At 39.7% G+C, this 16,804-nt stretch overlaps 1 long non-coding RNA gene across 1 annotated transcript; it reads left to right on the forward strand.

Moving 5' to 3' along the window:
• The first annotated feature begins 13,679 nt into the window (after window positions 1–13,679).
• Window positions 13,680–15,218, forward strand: LOC140867597 (uncharacterized). Its single transcript, XR_012145198.1, has 3 exons — window positions 13,680–13,938; window positions 14,036–14,207; window positions 15,001–15,218. It is a non-coding gene; the product is annotated as an uncharacterized lncRNA (long non-coding RNA).
• The last annotated feature ends 1,586 nt before the right edge of the window (window positions 15,219–16,804 follow it).

The following is a 16,804-nucleotide window of genomic DNA, read 5'->3' on the forward strand; positions in this document are numbered from 1 at the left end:
TTTTGAATTGTCGTATTTTCATATTGCAACTTGTAAAATGAATCAGTTTGAATAAAAGATATTTATTCAGTATTTTACTGCATTCAGTACTTAAGATTGTTCGAGGACGAAATATCTTAAGTAGGGGGAGAATGTAGTAGCCCGGTTCCATTTTACAAGATTAAGTGATTTTAAACATGTTAGAAAATGACATATAATTTTAAAAGTGTCAAAACATGTTTAAGGAGTCCTTATTTGGTGAAAATAAGTGGAAAATCAGATCTGGAACGTCCAAAAATGGTAGGGTAGGTCCTGGGGGTCCAAAAATGAGTCTGAAAGGACCAAAACAGTTCGGAGCATACGTGTAGTGACCCTGCATGGAATCACCTACTAACTGGCAACTAATAGCATGCATTAAACTTAATACAACAAATACTTAACAGAGTAAAAACGTGCGAAAACTTAACCATAATTTACATATCAGATTAGTAATATAATCCAGGCTTAAATCTGTAGTGATACAACCATATCGAAATTCTTAAAATAAACATTATACAGCTAACAAATCATGTTGTATAATAAACTCCTCAAGGCTCCTGCTCCCTAGTCCTGCCTTGAACTACCAGCTCCGTCCATCCTGAGACCTACCCCATGGAATAGGGTGTCCAAGATAACAACTAGGACGTGAGCGCTACGCCCAGTACATAGACATGAGTAAACATATGTATATAATGCATGCTACATGATGACTAGTAAAAGATCATATGAAAAGTCATGCTCAGAACCGGCGCCATATGAGTGCTGCCACCGCACGGATCAACCTCTGGGTGCAACCACACTCGTCTAGTACACCAGAGTAGACAGACATAAATGCCCCTGCCGTCGTGGTACTCTCAGTGACAGACTATCGAGTATAGAGCTGAGCGGCTCTATAATCAGGTATAACAAGGAATAGGCTCAACGTGTATATGCACATGACATATGAGTATAGAAAACGGTAAATCATACATCATGCCATATAATAATGCCAAATAAATGCAACATATAAACATGTATACTCGCTGGCAATCTCAATCAATGTGTACGTACCTCTAGGCTAGTTCAAGTAAAGTAGATCCTAGGTTCCAAGCCTATATTCAAAAGTTCACCGTATCACTACACAAGTTCTATAAGCCTTAACTAAGCTAACAAGTACTCCCAAAACTTAAATCGATTCCCGGACCATACCTTCGTCCGAAGTAAGCCCTTTGAAGACGCTAGTCCCGGATGACTATAACCACAACTTGGTTATTCCAGAACTTCGATTATAACCGATAGGGCCCTCAAGTGTATATCTCACACTATATAACTGAAGAAGGAAACTCGGGAATTCGTAATTGAAAATGAACTCTGAATGGCCCTATTTATAGCCAAATTTCTCGGCCAGGATCGGAACTTCCGATTTCGGGATCGGAGCTTCCGATCCAGCTCATTGCGTGCATGTCTGCCACGCCAGGATCGGAACTTCCTATTTACGATCAGAGCTTCCGATCTGCTCTATGATCGACACTTGTCAAAACTCGCGACTGAGTCATCGATCATTGCTGGCAGCTGGGGATCGGAACTTCCGTTCCAGGATCGGAGCTTCCGTTCCGATCAGAGCTTACTATCTAGGATCGGAGCTTACTATCTGGGATCGGAGCTTACTATCCGGCCCAAAATTAAAAAGCCCAAATTTTACTTCTGAAGTCCAATAACACTCCGAAATTGGTTAAATACCAACCCTTAATCATGTTTAACATATTATTATCTTAAAATGGTTTCTGGGTTACTACATTCTCCCCACCTTTAGATATTTCGTCCGCGAAATAACATCTAAAGACAAATCAAGATAACAATATGAAACATCAAACCATGTCTTATTATAACAACGGTAATTACATCTTACATGGTAATCAAAAATACAAAGCAAACAACTCAGGATATTCTGCTCGCATACGACTCTCAGTTTCCCAAGTTGCTTCTTCAACGCCTCGGCGCTGCCACTGTACCATCACAAGTGGTATAGTCTTGTTCCGAAGAACTTTCTCCTTCCTGTCTAGGATACAGATTGGTCGTTCAACAAAAGACAGATCTGGCTCTAGCTGAATATCAGTAGACTGAATCACATGAGATTCATCAGCTATGTACTGTCGAAGCAATGACACATGAAAAACATTGTGTATACTGGAAAGAGATGGCGGTAAAGCCAAACGATAAGTAACATCTCCGATCTTCTCCAGTATCTGGAAAGGCCCAATGTAACGAGGAGACAACTTGCTTTTCACACCGAATCTCATCACCTTCCTGAAAGGTGATACTCGCAAAAAAACATATTCACCAGGCTCAAACTGAAGTGGCCTGCGGCGAATATTCGCATAACTGGCTTGTGTATCTTGAGCAACTTTGATCCTATGCCTGATCAAATCTACCTTGTCTACAATCTGCTGCACCAATTCAGGACCCTCGACTTGCCGTTCCCCGACTTCATCCCAGAATAACGGAGTACGACACCGTCGACCATACAATGCCTCGAAAGGTGCCATATCAATACTATGATGATAACTGTTATTGTAGGCAAATTCAATCAAAGGTAACTGATCCTGCCAAGATAAACCAAAGTCCATGACAGAAGAACGTAGCATATCCTCCAGCGTACGAATAGTGCGCTCTGACTGCCCATCAGTCTCCGGATGATACGCAGTGCTCAAACTCAGAGTAGTACCCAACGCCTGCTGAAAACTACCCCAAAAACGTGAAGTAAATCGCGGATCTCTATCACTGACAATACTCACTGGAATCCCATGTAATCGCACAATCTCCTGGATATATAAGCGTGTCATGCGATCATAAGAATAATCCCGATTATAAGGAATGAAATGTGCTGATTTTGTCAAACGGTCAACGACAACCCAGATAGCATCACACTGACGTGAAGTCATAGACAAGTGGGTAACAAAATCCATAGTCACGTGCTCCCACTTCCATTCAGGAATCTCAAGATTCTATAGTAATCCACCTGGTCGTCGATGTTCAGCCTTGACTTGTTGACAAACCAAACATCTCGAAACAAACTGATAAACACTTCGCTTCATTCCCTTCCACCAGAATCTAGTTCGCAAGTCCTTATACATTTTCATACTTCCAGGATGAACTGATAATCGACTCCTGTGAGCTTGAGATAGAATATCATTCCTGAGCTCCGCAACATTAGGTACAACCACTCTATTGGATAGGCACAATAAACCATCTGCCTGAAAATGGAATCCAGATGTATTAACTCCATTGGCTAGACGTGCCAATCGCTGAGTCTTAACATCAGATATCTGAGCATTTCTGATCCGAGAATACAATGCTGGCTCGGATAGAATAGTATACAAACGAATCCCATTCCTCCCTTTCTTGTGCTTGAGCGTAAAACTTAATGAACAGCACTCTTGAATCATATGAGATATTTCATTAGTCTGAAGTGCAGACAGTCTCACCTGCCGACTCAAGGCATCAGCAGTAAGATTAGCAGAACCTGGATGATATTTGATTTCACAATCATAATCCTTCAGGAGATCCATCCAGCGTCTCTGTCGCATATTCAACTCTGCCTGAGTGAATAAATACTTCAAACTCTTGTGATCCGTAAATATCTCAAATTTCTCGCCATAAAGATAATGTCTCCAAATCTTGAGCGCAAATACAATGGCGGCTAACTCGAGATCATGCACTGGATATTTATTCTCATGCGTCTTCAACTGTCGAGAAGCATAGGCAATAACATGTCCATGCTGTGTCAACACACATCCCAACCCCTGACCAGAGGCATCAGTATAAAAAACATAAACTCCTGATCCAGAAGGTAGAGCTAGCACAGGTGCAGTAGTAAGACGTCTACGCAGCTCGTGAAACGACTCCTCACAATCCGAGGACCAAATGAAGGTAACATCTTTTCGAGTAAGTTGAGTCAAAGGACTGGCCAGCTGTGAAAAATTCTCGATGAACCAACGGTAATATCCAGCTAGACCCAAGAAACTACGAATCTCAGCAACCGTTGTCGGACGAGACCAGTTCAGCACTGCCTCTATCTTATTAGGATCAACAGATATCCCTTCATTAGAAATCACATGACCGAGAAATACTACCCGATCAAGCCAGAATTCACACTTGCTCAATTTCGCATATAGCTGCTTATCTCGTAACGTCTGTAGAACAATCCTCAAATGTTGTGCATGCTCATCCTTGTCATGAGAATAAACAAGAATATCATCTATGAAGACGATGACAAATCTATCCAGATAATCTCAAAATACCTGATTCATCAGATTCATAAAGACTGTCGGTGCATTCATCAAACCGAATGGCATCACCAGAAACTCATAATGCCCGTATCTGGTCCTGAAAGCAGTCGTAGATATATCTGAGTCTCGTACCCGCATCTGATGGTATCCAGATCTCAGATCTATCTTCGAATAAACAGAAGTACCCTGTAATTGATCGAACAGATCATCAATCCGCGGCAAAGGATACTTATTCTTGATGGTGACACGATTCAACTGCCTGTAATCAATACATAATCGCATCGATCCATCCTTTTTCTTGACAAACAAAACAGGTGCTCCCCACGGAGAAACACTCGGACGAATATATCCCTTATCAAGCAGATCTTGCAACTGCTGTTTCAATTCCCTCATCTCTGACGATGCCAGACGATAAGGTGCTCGGGATATAGGCGTAGTTCTTGGTACTAGATCAATACCAAATTCAACCTCTCGAACCGGAGGAAAACCAGGAATCTCATCAGGGAATACGTCAGGAAACTCGCTGACAATCGGTATCTGATCAATACCCGGACTACTCGCAGACATATCAACCGCATATATGAGGTAGCACTCCCCACCTGACTCCAAGACATGACATGCCTTCAGAGCCGAAACAAGTGGCATCGGAGGTCGCGCACCCTCACCATAAAAGTACCAGCTATCACCCTCAACGGGATGAAACTGTACCAGACGCTGATAACAATCCACAGTAGCATGATACAAAGTCAGCATATCTATTCCCAAAATACAATCAAAATACGTCATCGCTAATATCATCAAATTAGCCGATAACACATTACCCTCAAATTCCAGAAGGCAACCCATTACTAGACGCTTAGTTACTACCTCCTGCTCTAACGGAGTAGATACAACTAAATTCATATCTAATGATACGTAAGGTAATCTATGTCTCTTAACGAAGCGACTAGAAATAAAGGAATGCGATGCTCCAGTATCAATTAATACAAGTGCAGGAATACCACATAACAAGAAGTTACCTGCCAACATGCGATCGCTTCCCTCAGTAGCCTGCTCCTGAGATAGAGCAAACACTTGCCCTTGAGTATGGGGACGAAAACCAGAAGAACTCTGTGGTGCTGGCTGCTGACGTGGAAAAGTAGAAGCCTGAGATCCAACCTGGGATCCCGATCCACTAGCAGAACCCATGCGCTGAGGACAATCTCTCCGCAGATGTCCCTGCTGACCACAAATATAACAAGCCCCAGTAGCTCTTCGACATGAAGCTGCAGGATGCTTCCCACCACAGTGGCTACAAAACTCCTCCTTCTTCTTCTTCTTCCCAAAGCGGAATGTACCTCGTGAACCACGAGAACCAGACGAAGTAGTAGGAGTAGAAGAAGATGTAGGTACAGATGGCACAAAAGATTGAGCTCGAGGCTCAACAAATCCACTAGGCTGTGCTGGTATCATCAACTGTCCATGCCTGTTGCTGGTCTCCACAAGACGGCAACGGTTCACCAAAGTCTCATAAGACACCGGGTCATCACAGACGACAACCTGTGCGTAGATATCTTGGTTCAGGCCTTGCAGAAAGATATCATACTTCGATGCATCACTCGCATTGATATGAGGACTGAAAGGTAGCAGATCAAGAAATCGCTGCTGATACTGATCAATAGTCATTGATCCTTGCCTCAAAGTAAGAAACTCCATAGATCGTGCTTGGCGAACAGCCGGAGGAAAATATAATTTCTGAAACTCCCGACAGAAATCCCCCCAAGTCACCTGTCCTCTCTCAGTACGTGCCTGAGCAACCTTGGCATCCCACCAAAAACGTGCTCTATCCTCTAGAACGAATTCTAGAACTTCCAGTTTCTGCTCCTCAGTACACTCAAAAGCTCGGAACGTGCTCTCAAGTTTAGACATCCAGCTTCTAGCTTGTTCAGGATTCTCGCCTCCCACTAAGGGTTTCGGTCCTACCTGCATGAACTTATTAATAGTATAGCGACGTCGACCCTCATGAGGACGATGTTGATCATCCTGATGATGATGGCGACGATGATGATGACCACCTCCCTGGCCAACACTACCGTGACTCTCGTCAGCCATATCCTGAAAAGAATTGCACATTAAAATCCCAAATGCGCAAGAATTACTCTAACTAATTCTAAATCCCAAGTACTAATCCCAAAATCTAAGCATGCTCTGATACCAAAAATGTAGTGACCCTGCATGGAATCACCTACTAACTGGCAACTAATAGCATGCATTAAACTTAATACAACAAAATACTTAACAGAGTAAAAACGTGCGGAAACTTAACCATAATTTACATATCAGATTAGTAATATAATTCAGGCTTAAATCTGTAGTGATACAACCATATCGAAATTCTTAAAATAAACATTATACAGCTAACAAATCATGTTGTATAATAAACTCCTCAAGGCTCCTGCTCCCTAGTCCTGCCTTGAACTACCAGCTCCATCCATCCTGCGACCTGCCCCATGAAATAGGGTGTCCAAGATAACAACTAAGACGTGAGCGCTACGCCCAGTACATAGACATGAGTAAACATATGTATATAATGCATGCTACATGATGACTGGTAAAAGATCATCTGAAAAGTCATGCTCAGAACCGGCGCCATACGAGTGCTGCCACCGCACGGATCAACCTCTGGGTGCAACCACACTCGTCTAGTACACCAGAGTAGACAGACATAAATGCCCCCGCCGTCGCGGTACTCTCAGTGACAGACTATCGAGTATAGAGCTGAGCGGCTCTATAATCAGGTATAACAAGGAATAGGCTCAACGTGTATATGCACATGACATATGAGTATAGAAAATGGTAAATCATACATCATGCCATATAATAATGCCAAATAAATGCAACATATAAACATATATACTCGCTGGCATTCTCAGTCAATGTGTACGTACCTCTAGGCTAGTTCAAGTAAAGTAGATCCTAGGTTCCAAGCCTATATTCAAAAGTTCACCGTATCACTACACAAGTTCTATAAGTCTTAACTAAGCTAATAAGTACTCCCAAAACTTAAATCGATTCCCGGACCATACCTTCGTCCGAAGTAAGCCCTTTGAAGACGCTAGTCCCGGATGACTATAACCACAACTTGGTTATTCCAGAACTTCGATTATAACCGATAAGGCCCTCAAGTGTATATCTCACACTATATAACTGAAGAAGGAAACTCGGGAATTCGTAATTGAAAATGAACTCTGAACGGCCCTATTTATAGCCAAATTTCTCGGCCAGGATCGGAACTTCCGATTTCGGGATCGGAGCTTCCGATCCAGCTCATTGCGTGCATGTCTGCCATGCCAGGATCGGAACTTCCGATCTACGATCGGAGCTTCCGATCTGCTCTATGATCGACACTTGTCAAAACTCGCGACTGAGTCATCGATCATTGCTGGCAGCTGGGGATCGGAACTTCCGTTCCATGATCGGAGCTTCCGTTCCGATCGGAGCTTACTATCTAGGATCGGAGCTTACTATCTGGGATCGGAGCTTACTATCCGGCCCAAAATTAAAAAGCCCAAATTTTACTTCTGAAGTCCAATAACACTCCGAAATTGGTTAAATACCAACCCTTAATCATGTTTAACATATTATTATCTTAAAATGGTTTCTGGGTTACTACAATACGGACCACTTCGGGCCCTCCGAACCCAGTTTGGGCCGTCTGAACTCAGCAGAGCCCAGGTGTCTAAACGGCTCGGACAAGTGGCAGTTCGGACCGTCCGAAATTCGCCTATAAATAGGCCCTCCGAAATTCAGAATTTTCACACCAATTCAAGTCTTCTCACTCGATCTTTAGTGCATTCTAGGGTTTTGGGGTGTTTACAGCCTTCATAGGCTTGGTTCGGAGGTTGGCCAGGTGCTCCGGGGTTGCGGCGGAGCGATGCCCAAGTTCTGGGGCAGTCGTCATCAGCGGGCTGATGACGGACGCAGGTATAGCTCTGGCTCCTTATAGTAAATAGGGAGTATGTTATAGCGTAGTTAAGGCTTTTAGAATAAGATTATAATGCATGAGTACTTTGCATTGTATTGCGGATTATAGGCTTGGACATAGTGCTGGTCTAGCTTGCCTAGTTTATGAGGTACGGAAGTATTATTCGAGATATCTAGATTGAGTATGCATGTATTATGTGTTTGCATGGATTATGTGATTGCATGTTTTATATGCCTTTATATACAGCATGTCATGATTGTATGTTGCATACATGAGCCTATTGAGCCTTTATCTTAGAGGTATCCTGTAGTAGGGCGCTCACCCGACGAGTTTGTGTGGATGGTTGGATACGCAAGTCTTGTGTTAGGTTACCTTTATGGTTGGACACTTGTACTAGTATCAGGTCACCATTATCCGCTGGGTATATGAGCCACCTCCTGATGCGACGACGCAGCGTGCTATATACCCTGAGCCCAGTCTATGAGCTAGTTTCTTGACCTGAGAGTCTTGGTACCCTGTACACTTGCATACATGCACACATAACACCGTATACTCATACTCTCGTACTGAGCTTATCATGCTCACGTCCCATACTTTGTTGTATCTGGACACCCTATTCCATGGGGCAGGTCTGCGGTTGGACGATGTGGATGGTTCCAGGAGAGCTTAGGCGATGGAGGACCAGCAAGATTATTGTATAAGATTTTGTTTTCTGATGTATTTGGGCTAATACACTGGTTTATTCGATATGGTTGTAAACAATATTTTATTGTTGTTTAAGTTTTCCGCTGTTTAATTTTTGATTTATTTAATTAAGTTAAATGCATGCTTAAGCTTCTGATTAGTAGGTGATCACGGTGCGGGTCACTACATGGTTGCTGCTATTAAAAGAGCTGCTTTTGGAGGAAGAATTTCTGGGGATCAAACATATGCGTAGACAAGCCAATTAGGTTGCTCATAGGCTTTCTAAATTTTCTTTATCATGTTCGCATCTTTTACTTGGACGTTCTTTTGCCTTTTGTTTTGGATACAAGTACTAAAAGATCTTTGAGTGTAATGAAGTGATTATTCCTAAAAAAAATAGTACTATTATTCTAAAAAATTCATCTCAAATTAAATTCATATTCGTATAATTGTATGAGCAAATAGCTTCTATTATTTCTATTATGGTATTATTGGATTTCTTATACTTACATATTGCATTGGTCACGTACAGGTAGAGCCTGTACCCGACCCAACTGGGTACGGATTGAGAAATGAATATTCAACCTTTGTACTTTGACAAGTATGGATAAAGTGTTTCAAGATCCAACCCACACCGACTTATTTAGTTTTTTATTTCTCGACGAAAACTCAAAGGAATTGATGGAGGCAAGCGGTGGAGCATGTGGTTAATTCGATACAACGCGCAAAACCTTACCAGCCCTTGACATATGAACAACAAAACCTGTCCTTAACGGGATGGTACTTACTTTCATACAGGTGTTGCATGGCTGTCGTCAGCTCGTGTCGTGAGATGTTTGGTCAAGTCCTATAACGAGCGAAACCCTCGTTTTGTGTTGCTGAGACACAGTGCTAAGGAGATAGTTTTCAATTGAAGTGAGCCGAGTGGCGTGTCAGCTAATTGACTGCAAGCATGTAGCTGCGCTGTCAGTAATAAGATATCGACATCTTTCGAAGAACTTTCTATTTAGCACTTTAGGTTGATTGCAGCTAGCGCGCTTGACTAATAAGCTAGAAAGTCTTTTCTCGCTCGTTTGGTAAAGTCAAGTTTTTGGCCAAACTCTAAATATATTATTTCCCTAGAAAATTTTCTTTAATGTCGGATTCTATGGTTTATTTATACTTTATATCTAATTAATATTGTGAGATCTATATGAATTATTGGATCTCATGGAATTGTTGCCTTTAATATTTGGTTGAAATTGTGTTATAATTTTTTTTATGTTCCTTTTATTCAATTATTTTATAAATGCCCAAGTTCAATATTTAAAATATATAAAAATATTAGGAATATAATTATACCCAAGGGGTAAAACCCATTACTTTCGGGTATGGGTCATCGCGGTATGGGTATGGGTTTAGGTTTTGTAACGCCCCGTTTTTATCTTAAATGAGTTTATTTGAGTTAATCGGAGATTGCAGAGTTCACGAGCCGACTTGATTTTGATCAGGGTCCATTTTGCAAATTTTGGATTTTTCAGGGACTAAAATGCAAATATTGGATTTTATATATTATCTGCTCATGGAAATGATTGACTTAGTCATTCTTCACTCCCTTCATCCCTTCCAAACCGAGACCTTCATTTTAGGCGCCCAAAACATCTTCCAAGCTTTGTGATTTTGATTTTCGGTCGATCCGTCCGTTGGAAATTATTTCTGAAGGCAGATTAGCAATCACTGCAGCGAGAGCTCCGTTATATCATTTGTTGGAGTTGTCGAGCCCTGTGTTAGCAGCATTGTTCGTCTAGAGTTGGACGAAGAACGGTAAAGAGATTTCCTTGAACCGTTGTTTGTTGTTTAGGTTGTATAGTTGTTGATACAATCTTTTGTTGTAGCTTGTCCGGAGTTGGATCTACGACATTGAAAGGTAAAAGCAGTCATTGTAGCGGGATAGCATACTCGGGACAGTTGGTTCTCGAGTTTCCCTTTCAAATCACATATTGCATCTACACTTGTTCTAGCATGAGGAACTTGTGTCTTGTTGATTGAATTTTCTTTTGACTACGTGGCTTATGTTTTATGTTTCTGTTATGCATTCATATTGAGCCTACGTTGATTCAGCGGGCAGAACCACCCTTTTTGTTTGGACGTTTGGGAACTATGATTGAGTGGCCTAGGTCGTAGTCGTATCGCCTAGTGCTAGCATACTCATTATGGTTGCTCAAAGTCTAGAGGAGTGAGATATGTGGCACCACCTCGATTGAGAGAGTCGGTGAGTCGTCACATGATCTCATCCTCGAGATCCCAAAAGCACAGCAGCAATCCTTTGTTTATCAGATTTGATATCCCGGTTTAAAGACATGCATTTCATTACGTTGTTATTGATTGGGTTGTTGTCTTGAAAGCATGTTTATTGTTGTATTACTTGATATGTTGCTTTTACTGGGATTATCATTCTCACCGGTTTATCCGGCTGTTGCTTTGTTTTGTATGTGTACTTGGCAACAGGAAGGGCAGGTCAAGTCAGCATAGACCTGGTTAGCATCCAGAGCAAGAGATAGAAGTGAGACTCGTTTAGAAGTCGAATCAGCATGTAAATCTAGTTTATGTTTTGCGAACATGTTTTGTCATTCGAACTTCTCGTTTTGTATTGTAAGCAAGAATCGATGTAGGTACTACCGAATCGAATGTTTTTCTTCCCTAAACTCTTCTTGTATTGTCATTGGCTTGTCAGATACTTTAAATGTAAATGTTTAGGTTTGGTTGGATTTCTTTTCGGTCCCTTGGATTTCTGGGCGAGAGGAAGGCGCGGGCGCGCGGATGTTGGCGCGGACGCGCTGACTCTTGGCAAGGTTAGGGCGCGGGCGCGTTGGTTTTGGCGAGGTGCCGGCGCGGGCACGCTGACTTCAGCGCGGGCGCGCGAACGTCCTTTTTCAAAAAAAAAAATTAATATATGTCATTAGTTGTTTAGAAACGAGGTCTCACGGGTTTAGTCGGGTCGGGGTCTTTCAAAGTTATGACCAGTCGGTTCTCGAGTCCTATTAAATCCAACTCATTGGCATCCCTACATAAATTCATAAATCCACTTCAAATTAAACTTTTCATTATTACATAAATTGATCATCGGTGTCGAAAAAGATTAAGGAAGTGTTTGGTGGAGCTTTTAATAATCAATTATTAGATTCTAGCTGCACAAAAGTGTTTAATATTGTTTGTGAACATTTGCTTCTGCTTTAACTTTTAATGGAGTGTTTGGTGGAGCTTTTAATAATCACTTATTAGATTCTAGCTGCACAAAAGTGCTTAATAGTGTTTGTGAACATTTTCTTCTGCTTTAACTTAGAAAAATTTTTATTAAAATCCAAAAGCAAGCTTGAGATGTTTTTTTGTGCTTCTGCTTTTTTTTTTTAATGTTGAAAATTAAAATGAGACGCTTGTGCCCTTACAAAACTTTTCACGTTCCACAATTACCCTCCCCATTTTTCACCAACTTTTCTTTTGCGTTCACACCCCTCTTTTGGGCATTCTCTCTCAAAGCTAGCGGCGGCGAATTCGAGCATGGTGATTATCTGACATCAAGCAAAGCTTAATTGTAGATTCGTCCTCCTTAGGTTATGCAATCCTTATAGATATCTATTTTATTCCTCTGATTTTTGTCAGTCTGTGTGTTTCTGTTATTGGGGTTGTGATATGTGATATGTTAGAAGATTTGATACCGATATGCCATTGCATGTTGAGAACAAGTCTGACGACTGCGAGATGTAAAGTTTTTGAAGTCTTTATAATATAATAATATGAAAATTATGAATTTACTTTAGCGCAATCTAGGATTCTTCATCGAATTTGTTATTCTGTTGAGGCGTGAATTTTGGATCCACGTCAAAATATTTCTCCGTCGTCTGTGAACTTTAAAATTTTCTTTGATTTTTGCTTCTTTGTGCTGCTGTTAAAAATCTTGGACATGAAGAAATTTATTTGATTACATTACTATTACAATGGTCAATGAATGATTATTATTCTAATTTCTAAACACCAGCATTTGGAGATCTTGTTTCCATTTTTGGACATTTTTGTTGCTCTCTTTGCTTTATTCTGTGCTGATGATTATCTCGTTTGTTCAATGTGAAGTCGGATCCACGAAATCTTTAGCATTTTTTTATTGCCCTTTTGTTTTTATAAGAATTGTGAATAAGATGTGCTTTTAGGATTGGGTTTGAGTTACTCACGAAGGTGTCATTACTTTCTGATAAGCTTAATACACAATTGATGAAATCAAGATTTGAAATCGTAGCTACCTATTGGATCATACCTCTTAAGAACTAGTCATTATTTTCTGATAAGCTTAATACACAATCATCTTATTTATTATAAAAAGAGATGTGGTGTTACTGCATGCCAGCGTGAGACCTATACTTTAGCAGCAAGATAATAAAAGACACATGTTTTCTGTAAATATTAAGTTTTAAATTTCTGTAATATATAACAAAAATAACTTCAATGTTTACACGTTTAACTAATGGTTTTTCTCGTATGTTTTTTTTACAAAATACTTTAATGCATTCGGCCTCATTGTTTGACTTGTTTTATGCAGTCATGGATTCACAAATGCCTTGGGCAAGACGTTTTGATACTAATTTTCAGATGTATTCACAACCACTATCACAACCATCTCAAAGTGTTGATACTAGTAGACAACAAACTACGAGAAGCACTGAGTGTATTGGGAAGGAAAATTGGGATCGTGCAAGTATTGAGGTATTTATTAAAATATTTTTAGAGGAGCTCCAAGCAGGGAATAGGCCCGGTACTCACTTTAACAAGTCCGGTTGGGAAAATTTGGTTCGTAAATTTTAAGCATGTACGAGTCGTAAGTATTCAAAGATACAATTGAAAAATCGTTGGGATAGCTTGAAGAAAGAATGGAGTATTTGGAAAACATTATTGAGAGGAGAGACTGGACTAGGTTGGAATCACAAAAAAGAAACTGTGGATGTGACTCATGAGTGGTGGCAACAAAAGATACAGGTGAGTATTTGTTTATTCAAAACAAGATTAAGTGATTTTATGTTTTTTTACTATTTGTTTATTTACACACAATTACATGATTTTATATTTTTATTAGGCACGTCCTGAAGCTGCCAAGTTTAGAGAGAGAGGACCTTTGCTAGTACATGATCAAGATTTATTATTTTCAGATGTTGTAGCTGAAGGGAATAGTGAGTGGGCTCCCAGCTCTGGAATTTTGCCATCACACTTACAAGATGAGCCTGAAGATGACATCAATATACATTCTGGTGAGGTTAATGGACCCGACATTGACTATACTACTGAAACAAATTACACACAACAAAACAACATGGAGAGTGGTTCATCTAGGAGAAACATCAGAAATAACCCATTTTCTGCTCCCATCAGTCATAAAAAGCAAAAGAAATCATCAACCGCAGAAAAAATCGCGAGGTGTCTTGAGTGGATGGTTAATATAATAGAGAGTGAATCACAATCATCTCGCTTAACAACTGATAGTGTAGGAAATTATACTATCAAAGATTGCATGGAGGTTTTAGATTGTATGTCAGGAATTGAAGAAGGTGGTAGCTTGTGGATGTATGCAACAAGATTGTTTTTGAAACATGCTGTTAAAAAGATATTTTTAACAATCAAGAGAGATGATTTAAGGCTAAAGTGGTTGCAAGATCAGACGGAAAGGGACATGCAGCGAAGGACTTCTTCAGTGATTTCAGCTCATGCATCACGTGGAGAGTCATACCATAATGACAATGCCTCTTTTGGATGATCATCCTTTGAATATGATTTAAACAAAGTTTTCTTTTCATTATCTTATGTTGAGGGCAGCACTGTTAAAAAAACGTGTATGGCAGACTTCTTTTGTTTTCATGTTTGTATGGAGTTGTTAATGTTGACATGAGTGAAACGTGTTGGGATACTTCTTTTGGCTTAATTGATTGCATATGGCAGATGGCAACCTTATTTACAAATCATATTACTTTGAACATTATTTTTTTGCTTACTTTATTATATCAAAAATGCAGGAATGAAATTGATTGGTACTCTTAAATTTTTCAGAAAACTTGCAAATGTCAGATAGTGAATCAAACAATGACTTAAATAGCATATTGGATTCTCTTTCTTCTTCATCAGGTTCTGAAGAGTTAGATGACATTATGAACAACGAAGACATCAAAGGTACGGGTTCAAAACCACTCAATAAGAGGAGAAAAAAATTGTTATATGTGTTTGCAGTTGGAGCAACAATATATTATGAGAAATATTTTCATAAGTCTCCATGTTATGACCGTGAATATAGTGGATGGGCTTCTAATATCTATCTTGAATGGAAATCCTCGCCGATGTTACTGATAGTTATGTTTTTATTGCATTTGTTAGTGTCATTTTGCTGTTGTTTTGCATTTGTTTACGTGTTTTATTTATGCATTTTGTTCATATTTCATTTTTCGTGTTTGCATGATTGGTTTCCCGGTTTTGTGGTTAGGTTGTACATTTTGGCGGATACTAGGATGGAACTTTGAAGCAATGGAAAAGCTAGAATTTCTGAAGAATTTTGCGCCGCTCGATCTGCAACATTCTACCGATCGAGCGGCACACGTTTTTGCCAGGCAGTAGCTTAAATATTTTGGCTCGCTCGATCGGCCAATGTTAACCGATCGAGCGAGCGGGTCTGTTCGGGAAAGATTTTATATTTTTGGAAAATATTTTATTTTGGACTCTAGGCTTTATTAGGCTTTTAATTCCATTTTAGGGGGAGAATTATCAGACTTTGGAGATCTCTAAGGCGACTAGGTTTTGTTCTGTCAATCTCTCTCTCAAGTTTTCTTCTCTTCTTTTGAATTTTTCTTGAGTTTTCATGAATCGTTGTAGCTAACTTTTATACTTGGTTGAGGGAGACGAAACCTTGATATAATTTATTAATGAGATTCGATTTTCAGTGTTTAATTCTTGTTGAATATTGATTTTTGATCTATTTTATTTCATGTTTGTATGCGAGATTTTAGGATTGGCCATCTTAGGATTTTGTTTTGCAAACGATAGCTAAATTAGAATTCAAATCCGTAATTGTTTGAATCAACTAATTTGCGAAGCGACTACGTTTGATATTTTCTGCTGTTGAATTTATTAATTCGTAGGATCAATTATTGACTAGGCTAAATACAACCGCTGGTGTTTGTGTTGTCTAGATTCGTCAGTTTTACTAGTTTGAACGCTATCATAAATTTAAATCTAGATCGCTGGAATCCGGGTTAATTTATTGGTAAGGGTTAATTTAGAATGCTGTTTTCTAATCAACTAAAATTAAGGTAAAACAGGAATTTGATTTTCAATGATGAATATTTAATATGATTAATTATTTTTAGGGAATTGATGATTGAATGAATGAATATCAAAGGTGTAGTCGAACAATACCAAGTTTCGTCTCTTATTGATTTCTCCGATTTAATTTTCAATCTTGCATGTTAGTGATTATATTTATTTTAATTGCTTAAATTTTCAGTAGTTAATCTCAAACCTCAAAATCCCCCTTTTATTTTACTTAGGACACACTAAATTTACCTTTCCTCGTGGGAACTTTCTTTACTCGCACTACTACATTTTTTATTGTTTAAACTAAGTTGGGTTAATTTGGGCGCGACACGACTGAGCGCTACCAAATTTTGGCGCCGTTTCCGGGGATCGATGTTTAATTTATTGTGTTCTATTTCTTTTTATTTTGTTCTGTTTTATCTCACTCTCGTCTCTTTTCTTTGTTTCTAGTTCTCTCTTGTTCATGCTTTCAGGTGATTTTGCTAAAGAAGATTTTCTCTACGACCCGGAGATTAAAAGAACTTTGCACAGGCGAAGGAGAGAACTCCGT

This window comes from Henckelia pumila, chromosome 4 (genome assembly GCF_033568475.1).
Source record: "Henckelia pumila isolate YLH828 chromosome 4, ASM3356847v2, whole genome shotgun sequence".
NCBI classification, from domain to species: Eukaryota; Viridiplantae; Streptophyta; class Magnoliopsida; order Lamiales; family Gesneriaceae; genus Henckelia; species Henckelia pumila.